Raw genomic sequence first — 14,456 nt, forward strand, 5'->3', positions numbered from 1 at the left:
ATATCAAAACATCAAGTAAGGTTTGGGATGTAAAACAGCAATTTCCTTAAGAAATCATGTACAGAGATAATTGCCAGTCAGTAAACTCATAGTCTAATAGTTTTTGAGATCCTCTGTCTGCTGTTTATAACTTGTCTGTCTTCCTTGTCAGGAATAATATGGGTAACTTGGGTACTTTCTGCTATTATTTCTAATTTATTGTAGCTAATCTGATAAAGGTTTAAAAACTAGATATCCAGAATAAATGAGGAACCCAAATCAGCAAAGAAAAGGAAGCATTTTTAACAAATGCTTTTGGAACTGATAAGCTCTTTGCAAAGAAGAAGAAAAAAAAAAGAATTTGTCTTTAGCATCAGCACTAAATTCCAGAAAAATTCAAGAGTTAATGATAGAATATTCATAAAAATATAAAAACAATGACCAAGAGAAAATATTGAATATTTATTTGATAGCTGAAAGAGAAAGGCTCTTGTGGAGTAAAGAACTTGGCCTTATCCAAAGAGAGACCTATCTTTGTCTTTAGTACCTGGAAGTCCAGAGTGATTTAAGTGTCCTCATCATTTATGGTGGGTCTCTCAAATGAAGTCTGATATATATATTCATGAAGTGATGAAGGGTAGAGTCAGCTACTCCCAATAATATTAGCATTGGGATTGGCCATGCCACACCAGGGCTAGCCCAACCAAAAAGACCAACTATTTGATTAGAGAGAGCTTTGGGCCACATGATGTCAGCCCAACCTTCTGGAAGCAAGTAGGGCTGGATACTGAGTTCAACCAAATAAGCAAGGAATCAATCCATCATGTCTATGTAATAATGCCTGGATAAAATCACTGGACACCGAAGCTTTCATAAGCAATACCCCTTGATCAGTTTCATGCATTGATGCCTGGAGGGTGACACATCCTGAGGAATATAGGAACTTCCTTTGAAACCCTCCTAAATTCAGCCCTATGTGCCTTTCCCATGGGCTGGTTCTAATTTGTATTGTTTCCCTGTAATAAACGTGACCATGAGAACAAGAGCTTTCAGTGACATCTCTGAGTCTTTCTGGTAAAGCATCACTGAATCTGAAGGTGATTTGAGGAAAGGTCTGAACTTGCAGTTGGGGTTACACTTGTCAGTTAGAAGACTTGTCTTTAACCTCACAGTGTGGCTAACTCCAGGGAGTTTTCTACGCTTAAACACAATAAAAGATGAATGAAAAGAATATGGTTAATTGAAAGAATAATATCCTTGACTAAGTAAAAATTTAAAAAATCTTTATGTCAAAAAAAAATAAAAAATAAAAAAAATCTTTATGTCAAAAATTAGCAAATAAGATTAAAAAGAAAAAGTATGCTAGTATTAGCACATAAAACCAAGATAACAGATACAAGATACAGATATAAGATTGGTAAGATATTAAGAACAGAGAAAAGTCAGTAGGAAAAACACTAAGTGCCCACAAAAGTTACCAATGAAAAGACATAAATTTACAAAAAAATTAAAGGGAAAACACAGTGAACTACAAAATGATATGACAGAGTTTATACCACACATATTATTTATATCAGTTCCAACTCACCTATTAAACAGATTTTCAAACTAATTTACAAAGCCAAGAACTAATTATATGCTGTACACAACAAACATAAAATAATTCAGAAAGACTAAAAAATCAAATAGATGGGCAAAAGTATACAAGGCAAATGGGAATAATACAGCAGGATTTGGATTCAAATCGAAGTAGATTTTAAGCAAAAAAAAAATTAACTAGACAGAAAAGGACTTTTTTATTGCTAAAAGCAACAACTCAAGATGAAGATAATATAGTTAATTATTTCTGTGCACCAAATACCATAGCAATTACTTTTATAAAGTAGAAATGACACAATATGCAACAAAGTATACATAGAAACAGGCTAACAATAAGGGACATGAATCATTCTTAGTATAAGACTGGTAAACTAGACAAAAAAATAAAGGGAAGGATATATATAAGAGCTGAAAGGAAACATAACCTTTGGAAACATAATGTAAATTTTTATCAATACACATCAAATGTTATATTCTGCAAATAGGAGATCTATTCCCTTCTCAAGTATATATAGAATAATGACAAAAAAATTTTAAAAATCTGTATATTCCATAAAGTAGAAAAATGACAAAACCACTCAACTCAACACATAGTAAAATTAGAATTAATAACAAAATTAAATTTCAAAAAACCCCTTTAACCTGGAAATTAAATAACTCCTGGGTCAAAGGAGAAATTAAAACCAAAATCATAGAATTTCTAAAAATTAATAACAAAACACTTTACATAATTTATGGGATATATTTATAGCAATAACAGATACTGAAAGTCTTAATAAAAGTAAATTAGCTAAATATCCAACTTAAAATGTTACAAAAAAAAAAAGCAAAAAGCAAACTGAAAGAAGTTATAAGGAAGGAAATGTAAAAAATAAAAGCAGTTGGAAAACAGAAAAGTGAAAGATCTATTAATAAATCATCAAAATTCTCACTCTTCTAAAAAATAATGAAAATCTAACAAAGAAAAATATACAAACGAAGAATTGAACAGAAGAAAATAATCAATGAAACAGAAAAAAAATTACCAAACTCCTAAGAGACTACTTTGCAAACCTCTATAGAAATAAATTTGAAAATGTAGGTGAAATGGATAATTTACTAGGAAAATTCACATTGCCAAAATTAAAATTCTGAGATAAAACAGTTCAAAACATACAGTTTCATAGAAGAAACAGAGCTATTAAAGAAAGATACCAGGTCCACACTGTTTCATAGGGGGAAATCTACTAAACTATAAAAGACAGTTCTAATGCTGTGAAATTTATCCTTAAGCATAGAAAATGAAAAACAAAACAAAACTTCCAAAGTGTATTTATGAAGCAAGCATAACACTGATATACAAAAAAAAAAATTATTAACCAATACCACATATGAATATTAAGGTAAAAACTAAGTAAAATATTAAGAGTACAGAAAGCAACATTACATATAAAAACACAACATTAACAAATGGGATTCATTACAGGTTATCAAGGCTAGGCCAATATTGAGAATTACTTAAATATGACACAGCATATTAAGGATCTTATGATCATATTAACAGATGCAGAAAGAACATTTGACAAAATCTAACATCTATTCATAATAAAAACTCTCAGTAAGCTAAGAAGAAAAAGGAATTTCCTCAACCTGATAAAGAATATCTAAGAAAAAACCCTGACAAGTAACATCATACTTAATGGTGAGAACCTGAAACTTTGCCACTAAGACTAGGTAGAAGGCAATCAATGCCCCATCTCACCACCTCTTTCAACATCACACTGGAAGTCCTAGTAGATGCGATAAGAAAAGGAAATAAAAGGTATGCAGATTGGGAAGGAAGAAACAAAACTGCCTTTGCTGGCAGATAACACGATCATGTATGTAGAAAATCTGAAAGAATGGATAAAAAAAAACCCTCCAGGAACTAATAAGGAATTATAGCAATGTTGCAGGATAAAAGGTTAAGAAACAAAAGGCAATTGCTTTCCTATAAACTAGCAATGAACAAGTAGAATTTGAAATAAAAAACAATACCATTCACACTAGTACCCAGAAAAACAAAATACTTAGGTATAAATCTAACACATATATGCAAGATCGATGTGAGAAAAACTACAAAATTTTTATAAACATAATCAAAGAAGAACTAAGTAAGTGGGGAGATATTGCACGTTTATGATAGGAAGACTTAATATTGTCAAGATGTCAGTTCTTCCCAACCTGATCTATAGGTTCAACTCAATCCCAATCAAAATCTCAGCTAGCAAGTTATTTTGTGGATATCAGCAAACTGATTCTAATGATTATATGGAGAAGCAAAAGGCCCAGAATAGACACCACGGTATTGAAAGAGAAGAACAAAGTTGGAGGACTGATGTCACTCAACTTCAAGGCTCATTGTAATGCAACAATAATCAAGAGAAATAACTGTGAAAGAATAGATAAATAGATCAGTGGAACAGAGAAGCCTAGAAATAGACCCATAATTACAGTCAATCTTTGACAAAGGAACAAGGGTAGTACAATAGAAAAAAACAGTCTTTTCAATAAAGGTGCTGGAACAGCTGGACACCCATGTGAAAAAAAAAATATCAATCTATACACCCTTCACCAAAATTAACTCAAAATGATCAAAGACCAAAATATAAAACAAAAATGGTAAAACTCCTAGGAGATAACATAGGAGAAAACTAGACAATATTTAGCATGGCAATAGCTTTTTAGATAGTATCATCAAAGGCATGATCCATGAAACAAACGGTTGATAAGCTAGACTCCATTTAAATTAGAAACTTTTGCTCTGTGAAAGACAGTATCAAGAGAAAGAGAATACAAACCACATACTAGGAGAAATACTTGTAAAAGACATTTCTGATAACAGACAGCTACCCAAAATATACAAAGAACTCTTAAAATTCAACAATAACAAAATAACCTGATTAAAAATTGGGCCAAAGACCTTAATAAACACGTCACCAAATAAGATATACAGATGGTAAATAAACATATGGAAAGATGTTCAACATCATATTTCATTAAGAAATTGAAAACTAAAGCAGTTTTATGAGATATAACCACACATTTATTAGAATGGACAAAATCCAGAACCCTGACAACACTAAATGCTGATGAGAATGTAGAGCAATAAATAGCGATTCCCATTCACTGCTGGTGAGAATGAAAAATGGTTCAGCCACTCTGGACAGGAGTCTGGCAGTTTCTTACAAAACTAAACATACATGGGCCGCCTGGGTGGCTCAGTGGGTTAACTGTCTGACTTCGGCTCAGGTTATGATCTCATGGTTCATGGGTTGGAGCCCTGTGCTGGGCTCTGTGCTGACAGCTCAGAGTCTGGAGCCTGCTTTAGATTCTGTGTCTCCCTCTCTCTCTGCCCCTTCCCTGCTCACATTCTGTCTCTCTCTCAAAAATAAAAAAAAATAAAAAAATTTAAATAATAATAAAAAAAAACCCATCAAAATTAAACATCCATATTAGGTAATTCAGCAATCATGCTCCTTGGTATTTATCCAAAGGCAGTGAAAACTATCCACACAAAAACCTGTGCATGGATGTTTACAGCAGCTTTATTCATAATTGCCAAAACGTAGAGGCAACCAAGACATACTTCAAGTAGATGGATGGATAAACTGTGGTACATCCAGAAATGAAATACTAGTCAGTGCTAAAAAGAAATGAACTATAAGCCCTGAAAAGACATGGAGGAACCTTAAATGCATATTAACAAGTGAAAAAAACCAATCTGAAAAGATTATATACCATGATTCCAACTGTAGGGCACTCTATAAAAGGCAAAACTATGGAGACAATAAAAATACCACTGAGTGCCGAGGGTTGGAGGTGAGGGAGAAGGATAGTTTGTGTACACAGGTTTCCAAGGGCTGTGAAAATACTCTGTAATGGTAGATATATGTGATTATACATTTATCCAAAATCACAGAATGTATAACACCAAGAGTGGACCCTAATGCTGTAATATAAACTCTAGTATTCTATGACGTACTTGTTTAGTTTCATCAGTTGTAACAAATATATCACTCTGGTTGGGCATATTGATAATGGGGGAGGCTATGCATGTGTGGGGGAAAGAATTATATGGGAAATCTTTGTACCTTCTCCTTAATTTTGCTATGAACCTTAAACTTCTTTAAAATATGAAGCTTTATAAAAAATAAAATAAGTGTTTAAAAATGTTTAAAGATTAAGAAAAATATATCTTTGGGGTGCCTGGGTGGCTCAGTTAGTTAAGCGTCCAACTTTGGCTCAGGTCATGATCTCTGGGTTTGTGAGGTTGAGCCCCACGACAGGATCTGTGCAGAGAGCTCAGAGCCTGGAGGCTGCTTCAGATTCTGTGTCTCCCTCTCTCTCTGCCCCTTACCCGCTTGCACTGTCTCTCAAAAATGAATAAAAATGTTAAAAAAATTTAATAAAGAAAGGAAAAGATCTCATTTTTAATATGGTTATCTCCATTGATGCTCAAAAAGCCTTGGCAAAATTCAAAACCCAATACTAATATTAAAAAAAAACACTAAAAAATAGGAATTGATAGATAATTAAAATTAAACACACTACACACACACACACCCCTAAGTCATAAAGCCAGCATTTTCCTTAGTGGGGAAAAGAAACAGAGAAATTTTCATTGAGGTCAAGACTAAGGAAATACACCACTATCTTTACTACTAATTAACAGTGTACTAAATTAGAGACATAAAAACTTGAAAAGAATAAATAAAACACTTCATATTTGTAGTAGTATATTAATATAAATGGAACACACAGGAGAATCAATGTTAAAATCTGAAACAATGAAATAATTTAGTAAGGTAGCAGTTATTTGCATAAGTATACCAAAGTTAACAACTCTTATATTTACACATACTAATGGTAGAAAAAATCTCATTCATAACAGCATCAAAGGAATAAACATAACATGTAAAACCTAAATGAGGAAAAAATGTAAACCATTCTTAAAAGCCACAAGAGAACACTTGATTCAATGAAAAGATATTCTGCATACTTGGATAGGATATCTCAGCATCATCAAGATGTTAGTTCTGTCTAAATTCATTTAATTCACAATCGCAATAAAATTGCCAAGAAGTGTTTTTACGGAGCTAAAGTGATACTAAAGTCCAAAGGAAAAAAATAGTACAATTTTTTTTTACATAGAATATATATTGCTTTGATCATCACACAAAAAATTTACATGAACTATTTCTAAAGCAGAAATTATTTCTGATGTTCTATATGCAGGTTAACATCACTAAAAATGAATAATCACAGCTGCAGACTATTTTTTAGATAGTGAGGTTTTCTTTGCTTATGGGGTCTCAAATCTCTTGGATCAGGAGCAAATCTACTTTGAAATTACTGATTAGAAAAAGAGGTCTGGATTGAAGGACAGCAGCATCTTCACCAGCTGAAAATATACAACGTTGTAATAAACAAATAAAGAGTATCTATCCTATATTGTAAACATACCACAGAAGAGTGTTTCTCATAATTTTAGATTTTTTAGCCTTCTTACTGAATTCTCTATAATAGTGAGAGAAGAAAATGTTATTAAACTTAAAATATGTAATTTTCAAATAAAATTGGCATCTTGATTTAAGCAGAAAAAAAGGCCAAGTAACCCATTATTAGTCAATTTAACTGTCCTAAATTGCTTCCAATTGAAAAATGGGCAGAGGATCTGAGTAGACTTTTTTCCCCCAAAGATGACATACAAATGACCAACAGATACAGGAAAAGATGCTTAGCATCACTAATCTTCGAGGAAATACAAATCAAACTACAATGAGATGTCACCTCACACTTGTTAGAATGGCTATTTCCAAAAAGACAAGAGATAATAAGTGTTGGCAAGGATGTAGAGAAAAGGGAACCCTTGTGCACTGTTGGAAGGAATGTAAATTGGTACAACCACTACAGCAAAGTGTATGGAGGTTACTCAAGAAATTAAAAATAGAACCACCATATGATCTAGCAATCCCACATCTGGGTATATACCCAAAGGAAATAAAATTAGAATCTTGAAAAGATATGCATACTCTCATGTTCGTTACAGCATTATTCACATAGCCAAGATATGGAAACAACCTAAGTATCCATCTAGAGATGAATGGATAAAGAAGATGTAGTATGTATGTAATGAAATATGATTCCGTCATAAGAAAGAAGGAAACCCTGTGGTCTGTGACAACATGGATGAAACTAAGTGAAATAAGTGAAAGAAAGATAAATACTTATGACTGTCACTTATATATGGAACCAAAACAACAACAACAACAACAACAACAACAACAACAACAAGAAAAAGCGAACTCAAAGAAACTGACAGTAAGTAAAATGTGGTTTCCAGAGGCTGGAGAGTGAGGTAAATGGGGAGATGTTAGTCAAAGAATATAAACTTCCAGTTACCAAGACAAATAAGTTCTGGGGAGACATATAATATGGTGACTATAGTTAATATTATTACTGTAGGGGCGCCTGGGTGGCTCAGTCGGTTGAGCATCTGACTTCGGCTCAGGTCATGATCTCACCGTCCGTGAGTTCAAGCCCCGCATCAGGCTCTGTGCTGACAGCTCGGAGCCTGGAGCCTGCTTTGGATTCTGTGTTTCCCTCTCTCTCTGACCCTCCCCTGTTCATGCTCTGTCTCACTCTGTCTCAAGAATAAACGAACATTAAAAAAATGTATTATTACTGTAATACAGCAATACGGTCAATATTATATACTTCAAAGGTACTAAGAAAATAGATCTTAAACATTCTTACCATTCACAAAAAATGGTAACTATGTGAGGTGACAGAAGTATTAACCAACACTACTGCAAATAATTTCATAATATAAGTGTATCAAATCATGTTGTACATCTTAAACTCACAAGATATTGCATGCCAATTATGTCTCAATAAAGCTCAGGGAAAAAAAAGAGCCAAATAGCTTCATTACATTCTCTTACTCCATGAACATACTTAACCTAAAAATATCTCACCATTTTCATGACATTTGCTGTGAGCATTTCTTGCCTGAATTGGCTATTAAAGATTTCTTATATACAAAGTAAAATTTAATCTCCAGTTTAGAGTGAAATGATACTATGCCAAGGGGAGAAAAAAAAAAAACAATTTCATAATACACCTGCTACTAAGTTTGACAACAATAATTTTAATAAGCAACGTATATATTCCCTCACTAAATATAAGTATTACATGTTCTACAGATGCCTGAAATTTTAAAGAAGTCTTTAAGGTGGCATTTTCCGAGAACCTTTCCAGTGAAATACCCATCGTGTTGCCTTTTTAAAAATCTTCAAAATTATATAGATTATATATACAATAATATATCTGAAGCTTAAAATTTAACATACCTGGCAACTTGCAGGCTCAGGTCAAAAGAAATAAAAAAAATTAACATGGAATAGCATGCAAAAATGCTTTGCAACCTGGGAATAGTTACAGAAGCACAGACCATTATTAAATCAGCAAAAGTCAATTATAAAGCAACACAAATACTTGTGCTATCATTTATAAGAACATGATATTTCAGATTTTTGAAGTCTATGATATTCAACTTATTTAAAAAGTACAGTTAAATTTTAAAAATATAATTTTGCCTTCTATAAGCTGAAGTGGGTCCAATCCAGTTCTGAATTAGGAATATGCACATTTTAAAGGGCCATTTTTTTTAGTAGCTAAAGTGAAATGAGAAACATTAAAGTCAATTAGTCATTCAAATATTTGACCAATACAAATTTACTGAGCACAAACAATATATAAAGTCCTGTTCTCAGTGCCAGAGATACAAGTGTGAACAAAACAGATAAAGATCCTTGCCCTGGTGCAACTTACTTTCTAGTGGGGATAGACAGAAAATGAAAAAGACAAATAAGTGAATTATAAATGGTAACAGTGTGGGGTGCTTGGGTGGCTCAGTCGGTTAAGTGTCCGACTTCGGCTCAGGTCATGATCTCACAGTTCGGGACTTCGAGCCCCATGTCAGCTCTGTGCTGAGAGCTCAGAGCTTGGAACTTGCTTTGGATTCTGTGTCTCCCTCTCTCTCTTCCCTTCCCCCTCTCATTCAATTCTCTCTCTCTCAAAAATAAATAAACACTAAAAAAATGTTAACAATACTAAAGTAGAAAATTAAAACAAGCAAAGGGGACAAAGAGCTGTACGTCTAGGACAAGGTACAATTCAGCCAGCTGACAGCTGAAGGTGAGGGAGTAAGTAGCCATTTCTGCGATGAGCATTCCAAGCAGAAGGAATTAGTAAGCATTAAGGCCTTGAAGGGGGAGGTGCCTGCTGAGGCTGAGGAACAGTGAAGGTAAAAATAAATAGAAAGAGAGAGGAAAACAAGAAGTGAAACTCAGGAAGGTAACAGACAACGGACCATCCTCTCTGACGGGCTGTAGAGGCCATTACAATGATTTTGGCTTTTACTCTGAATAGGGAAGACATTAAGGCAGAACAGTGATATCTCTGATTCAGGCTTTAAAAGGATCATTCATTCTAGATGCTACGCTAAAAAATAAACTACAGTGGAGCCAGTGGAAGTGGATGATTAGTTAAGAAGCTACTGCAATAATCGAGGTGAGAGATGGTGATGGCCTAGTCCAAGGAAGTAGCAGCGGAGGCAGAAAGAATAAAGATTCTTGGGACACCTGGGTGGCTCAGTCAGTTAAGCGTCTGACTTCGGCTCAGGTCATAATCTCGCGGTCCATGAGATCAAGCCCAGCATCCGGCTCTGTGCTGACAGCTCAGAGCCTGGAGCCTCCTTCGGATTCTGTGCCTCCCTCTCTCTCTGCCCCTCTCCCACTCACACTCTGTCTCTCTCTCTCAAAAATAAATAAACATTAAAAAAAAAAAAAAAAAAAGAACAAAGATTCTACATACATATTGAAGGCAGAGGCCCCAGAACCCATTGATGGAGATCCTGTAAGAGGTAAGAGGCAGAATGGAGTCGGGACTACTTAAAATCTCTGAAGAGTGAACAAAGGCAGATTTTACAGGGAAGCTGAAACTTGGAAGAAGGAATGATACCGGAGTAGTTCACTACTTTGGAGGTTTGGGCCTGAGGGTGGGCCATGGTTGTGGCAAGACATGGCTGGATCTCTGAGAAAAAGCCTGTGGTCTTTTTGACCTGACAACCAGAGGGAAGAGCCCAGGGCAAGCACAGTCACTGGAAGTAAGGGAGAGTCTTGGAATAGAGAGAACCCAGAGATTGGGGGTGGGTGGTGGCTAATTCTGTGTAAATTCCAAGTCTCTGGCTGACTGCCACACCATGCTTGCTCAGGACCTAGTGAAAGCAGTTTGAATAAAAGGTTAAAATAAACTGACATTTCAGCTGTTGCAGGCCATAGGTGAGAAAAAAAACTGTAATTTGTGCCTAACCAAGTTAATTGCCTGCTAAAACAAAGACAGCAACATTTTTCAGAGGAATGTAATAGAAGGCAGAGTATTCACAACAAAAATTCACAATGTCTAAGATACAATCAAATAATCATTCAGTATCCAAAGAACCAGGAAAATGTGACCTATTGTCAGAGGAAAAGACAATTAATGGTGAACTCTATGTCCATGTTGTCAGTTCAGATGGAAGGATGAACCCCAAAGGGCATATCAACCCCAGGCATGACCAGACTGGCCAAGGAACAGGTAGGCCTAGACTTAAGGGATAGGAATGCTTATCATTCAAAAAAAAATCTGTGGGACAAATAGTTAACCAGCACTATCCTAGACGTGCTTAACGTCTCTAACATAACTCTAACATAAAGAAAAAAAATCTTTTTTTCAGATTCCAAATCTCTTGAGATAGAAAAGACCTCTGAGGACAAAAGGAAACAGCACCAGAACACCTGCTAGCATGACCTCATGGGCCTCCTATTAATGGTATCCACCTTCTCAGGAGACCCCTGCCCCAAATTTTGCCCTTGAAAACCCTCACTTGCCAGCCATCCAGGAGTTCAGGGCTTTTTAAGCATTAGCTCCTTGTTTTCCCGAGCGGCCCACACCAATAAATAACCTATCTTTCTTCACTGCAAAAGCTCAGTGTGAGTTTTTATTGGCTTGCTGCACCTCAGGTGGATGAAGTCTCATTTATTTTGGTTATAAGTGATCAACCTTGAGATGAATCATATGTTGAAACTAGCAATAAATAACTCCAGAATGGCTATTATACCTAGCCTAATGATGTACATAAAAATAGAAGAATTTTTTTAATAAATTAATTTTTTTTAATTTATTTTTGAAAGAGAAAGAGAGGGAGGGAGGGAGAGAGAGAGAAGGAGGGAGGGCGAGAAAGAGAGAGAGAGAGAGAGAGAGAGAGAGAGAGAGAGAGAGAGAGAGAGAGAGAGAATGTGAGCAGGGAAGGGGCAGAGAGAGAAGGAGACACAGAATCCGAAGTAGGCTCCAGGCTTCAAGCTGTCAGCACAGAGCCCAATGTGGGGCTTGAACTGACAAATGGTGAGATCATGACCCAAGCCAAACTCGGATGCTTAACCGACCAAGCCACCCAGGTGCCCCTAATAATTTTTTTAAAAACAGAAAATCTCAGCAGAGAAAAATAAAATACAAAAAAAAAACCAAAATAATAATTTTACAACTGAAAAACAGAACAGAAATTTTAAAATTCATTGCATGAAAATGACAAGATGAGTGAATGTGAAGATTGGTAAAATAGACCAATAGAAATCATACAAACTGAAAACCCAGATAATGAAAATATTTTTAAAAAGGAAGGGGAGTGAGACCTATGCATTAAGTTAACAAATGCTTGGCTATTCTACCTAAAAAAAACTCTGGCTAACCTGATTGATTTAGGAGCCTGTTCTGCAGAAGGTGACCTACCACTGAGGAGACTAGCTAACACCGAAGCAAACTAGGAAATATTCTTGTAGTTGTGCAGAAGGGACTAAAAGTGAGTGAAAGTAACCTCTGTGATGACACATCCCTGATGTTCCCCCAGTCTGTCATGATTACCCTGCTAATTTATGAACATGTGTTCCATGAAGAGTCATGATTCCTGAATGTGTAGGCTCAGAGAGAAGGACACCTCCCTTTGCCCCTATGTTCAATCAGCATATTCCATTCAACCTACATACCCCATGACACCTTGACCCCTTGTCTTTATTTATTTATTTTGACCCCAACCCTTCAGGGAGGTGGATTTGAGAAATTTTCTCCTGGCTTCTTGCTTGGCATCCTGCAATAACACCCCTTTTCTCTGCCACAAAACTGGTGCCAGTGTTTGGCTGACTGCACATCGGGCAAAGGATTTGTTCGGTAAGCAAGGGAGGATGAAGAGGAGAATCAACAGGAAAAGGAGAAGAAACACTCAGGGACCTTTAGAGAAGTATCAGAAGGTCTAATAGACAGAGATTCTGAGGTCTGCCTAGAAAAGCATATCTTGGAATAAAGCTGCCCTTGGCCTTAATCTTATTATTTCAGCCTGTTTAAAAAGGAAAGCTCTTTAAATACCTTTCTGTCCATTTGTAGTTCTCTTTTCTGAGGTATTTCTTTCTTTTTTTAATAAAGTCCTGGTTTTGTTTTTATTTTTTAAATTTCTTATTTATTTATTTATGAAAGAGAGAGAGAGAGAGAGAGGGTGCAAGTGAGCAAGGGGCAGAGAAAGGGGGGGGAGAGATAGAGAGAAAGAGAAAGAGGAAGAGGAAGAGGAAGAGGAAGAGGAAGAGGAAGAGAAAGAGAAAGAGAAAGAGAAAGAGAAAGAGAAAGAGAAAGAGAAAGAGAAAGAGATGGAGAAAGAAAGAAGCTGGGTTCCCTCAAAGCAGGGCTCACAAACTGTGAGATCATGATCTGAGCCATAGTCAGATAGATGCTTAACTGACTGAGCTACCCAGGCACCCCCTCTGAGGCATTTCTTTTACAGAACAGAAACTTGGAGGAAAAACCCAGGCTGCCCTTAGATAACCCATTTCTCTGGCAGTTACTGCATACAATCAAGAAGCCAAAAGCCACAGGGTGAAGCAAACTCCAGTGACCAATTTACAACCAACTTGCTCCTGCAAAGACCAGACCAGGCCAGTCAGAGCTACCACGTGGCCCTCAGCCCTGACCTTTCATCCACTTTGCCCCTCATTATAATGTTAAAAACCATGGCCAGGGGTAGAGACTTAACATGTAAATAAAATTTTCGATGTATGAAGAAGCATGTTGTCAACTGTGCCTCTGTGCCCAATTTCCTGTCTTCCCACCCCTGCATGCATGCTTAGATGTCACCCCTTTCCTGCTTTAGCCCCTTCAAAAACTTTCCCCTGCCACTGTTCAGGGAGCAGCCTGGTATCCCTCTAACTAAGGGATGTCTAAGGCTGTCTCCCCATGCCCAGGCATGAGCTTGCAATAAACACTGTCAACACCATCCTTGGCCTCGTTTCTACATGAGAGTCAAAGAACTCTGAGGTCGGCAACATATTATATAAAGCAGAAAACAGAACAAGGCAGATTTGACAAAATTATGGCAAACTAACTTCCCAAATCAGGTCCATAAATCTGCAGATTGAAAAAGATCAGTGAAACTCAAACATGAAAAATACAAGGAAACTCATGCCTACTTATATCATATTCAAACTACTGACATAGATAAAAAAGAAAATACTGAAAACCACCAGAGAAAAGTAACACATTATATACAGGAGAACAATAATTTCAATGACTGTTAACTTTTCATCAGAAAAAATGAAAGCCAAAAGACAGTGAATGCCATCTTTAAAGTGCTGAAGGATATGAATCTTGAAGGATATCAACCTTGACCTAATTTATATTTGTTTATAAAACACTATATCTAACAACTGTAGAGGACATATTCTTTTCAAGTACACATTGTACATTCATCAACACAGAACATAAGCTGGGTTGAA

The 14,456-nt window shown here is 35.9% G+C and overlaps 1 protein-coding gene and 1 long non-coding RNA gene across 3 annotated transcripts in view; one reads left to right on the forward strand and one right to left on the reverse strand.

The window, feature by feature from the left end:
* LOC109491416 overlaps positions 1-11,618 on the forward strand; it is a 55,701-nt gene extending 44,083 nt beyond the window's left edge. The window contains exons 5-6 of one of the 2 annotated variants that reach the window (XR_006585324.1): positions 7,649-7,920; positions 11,378-11,618. This is a non-coding gene — a long non-coding RNA (uncharacterized LOC109491416). The remainder of the gene's footprint in view (positions 1-7,648; positions 7,921-11,377) is intronic. The other variant, XR_002745384.2, reaches the window with a different exon arrangement.
* Positions 1-14,456, reverse strand: part of RSRC1 (arginine and serine rich coiled-coil 1) — a 417,872-nt gene that overhangs the window by 145,849 nt on the left and 257,567 nt on the right. The window lies entirely within an intron of this gene.

Source organism: Felis catus, chromosome C2 (genome assembly GCF_018350175.1).
Source record: "Felis catus isolate Fca126 chromosome C2, F.catus_Fca126_mat1.0, whole genome shotgun sequence".
In the NCBI taxonomy this organism is placed as follows: Eukaryota; Metazoa; Chordata; class Mammalia; order Carnivora; family Felidae; genus Felis; species Felis catus.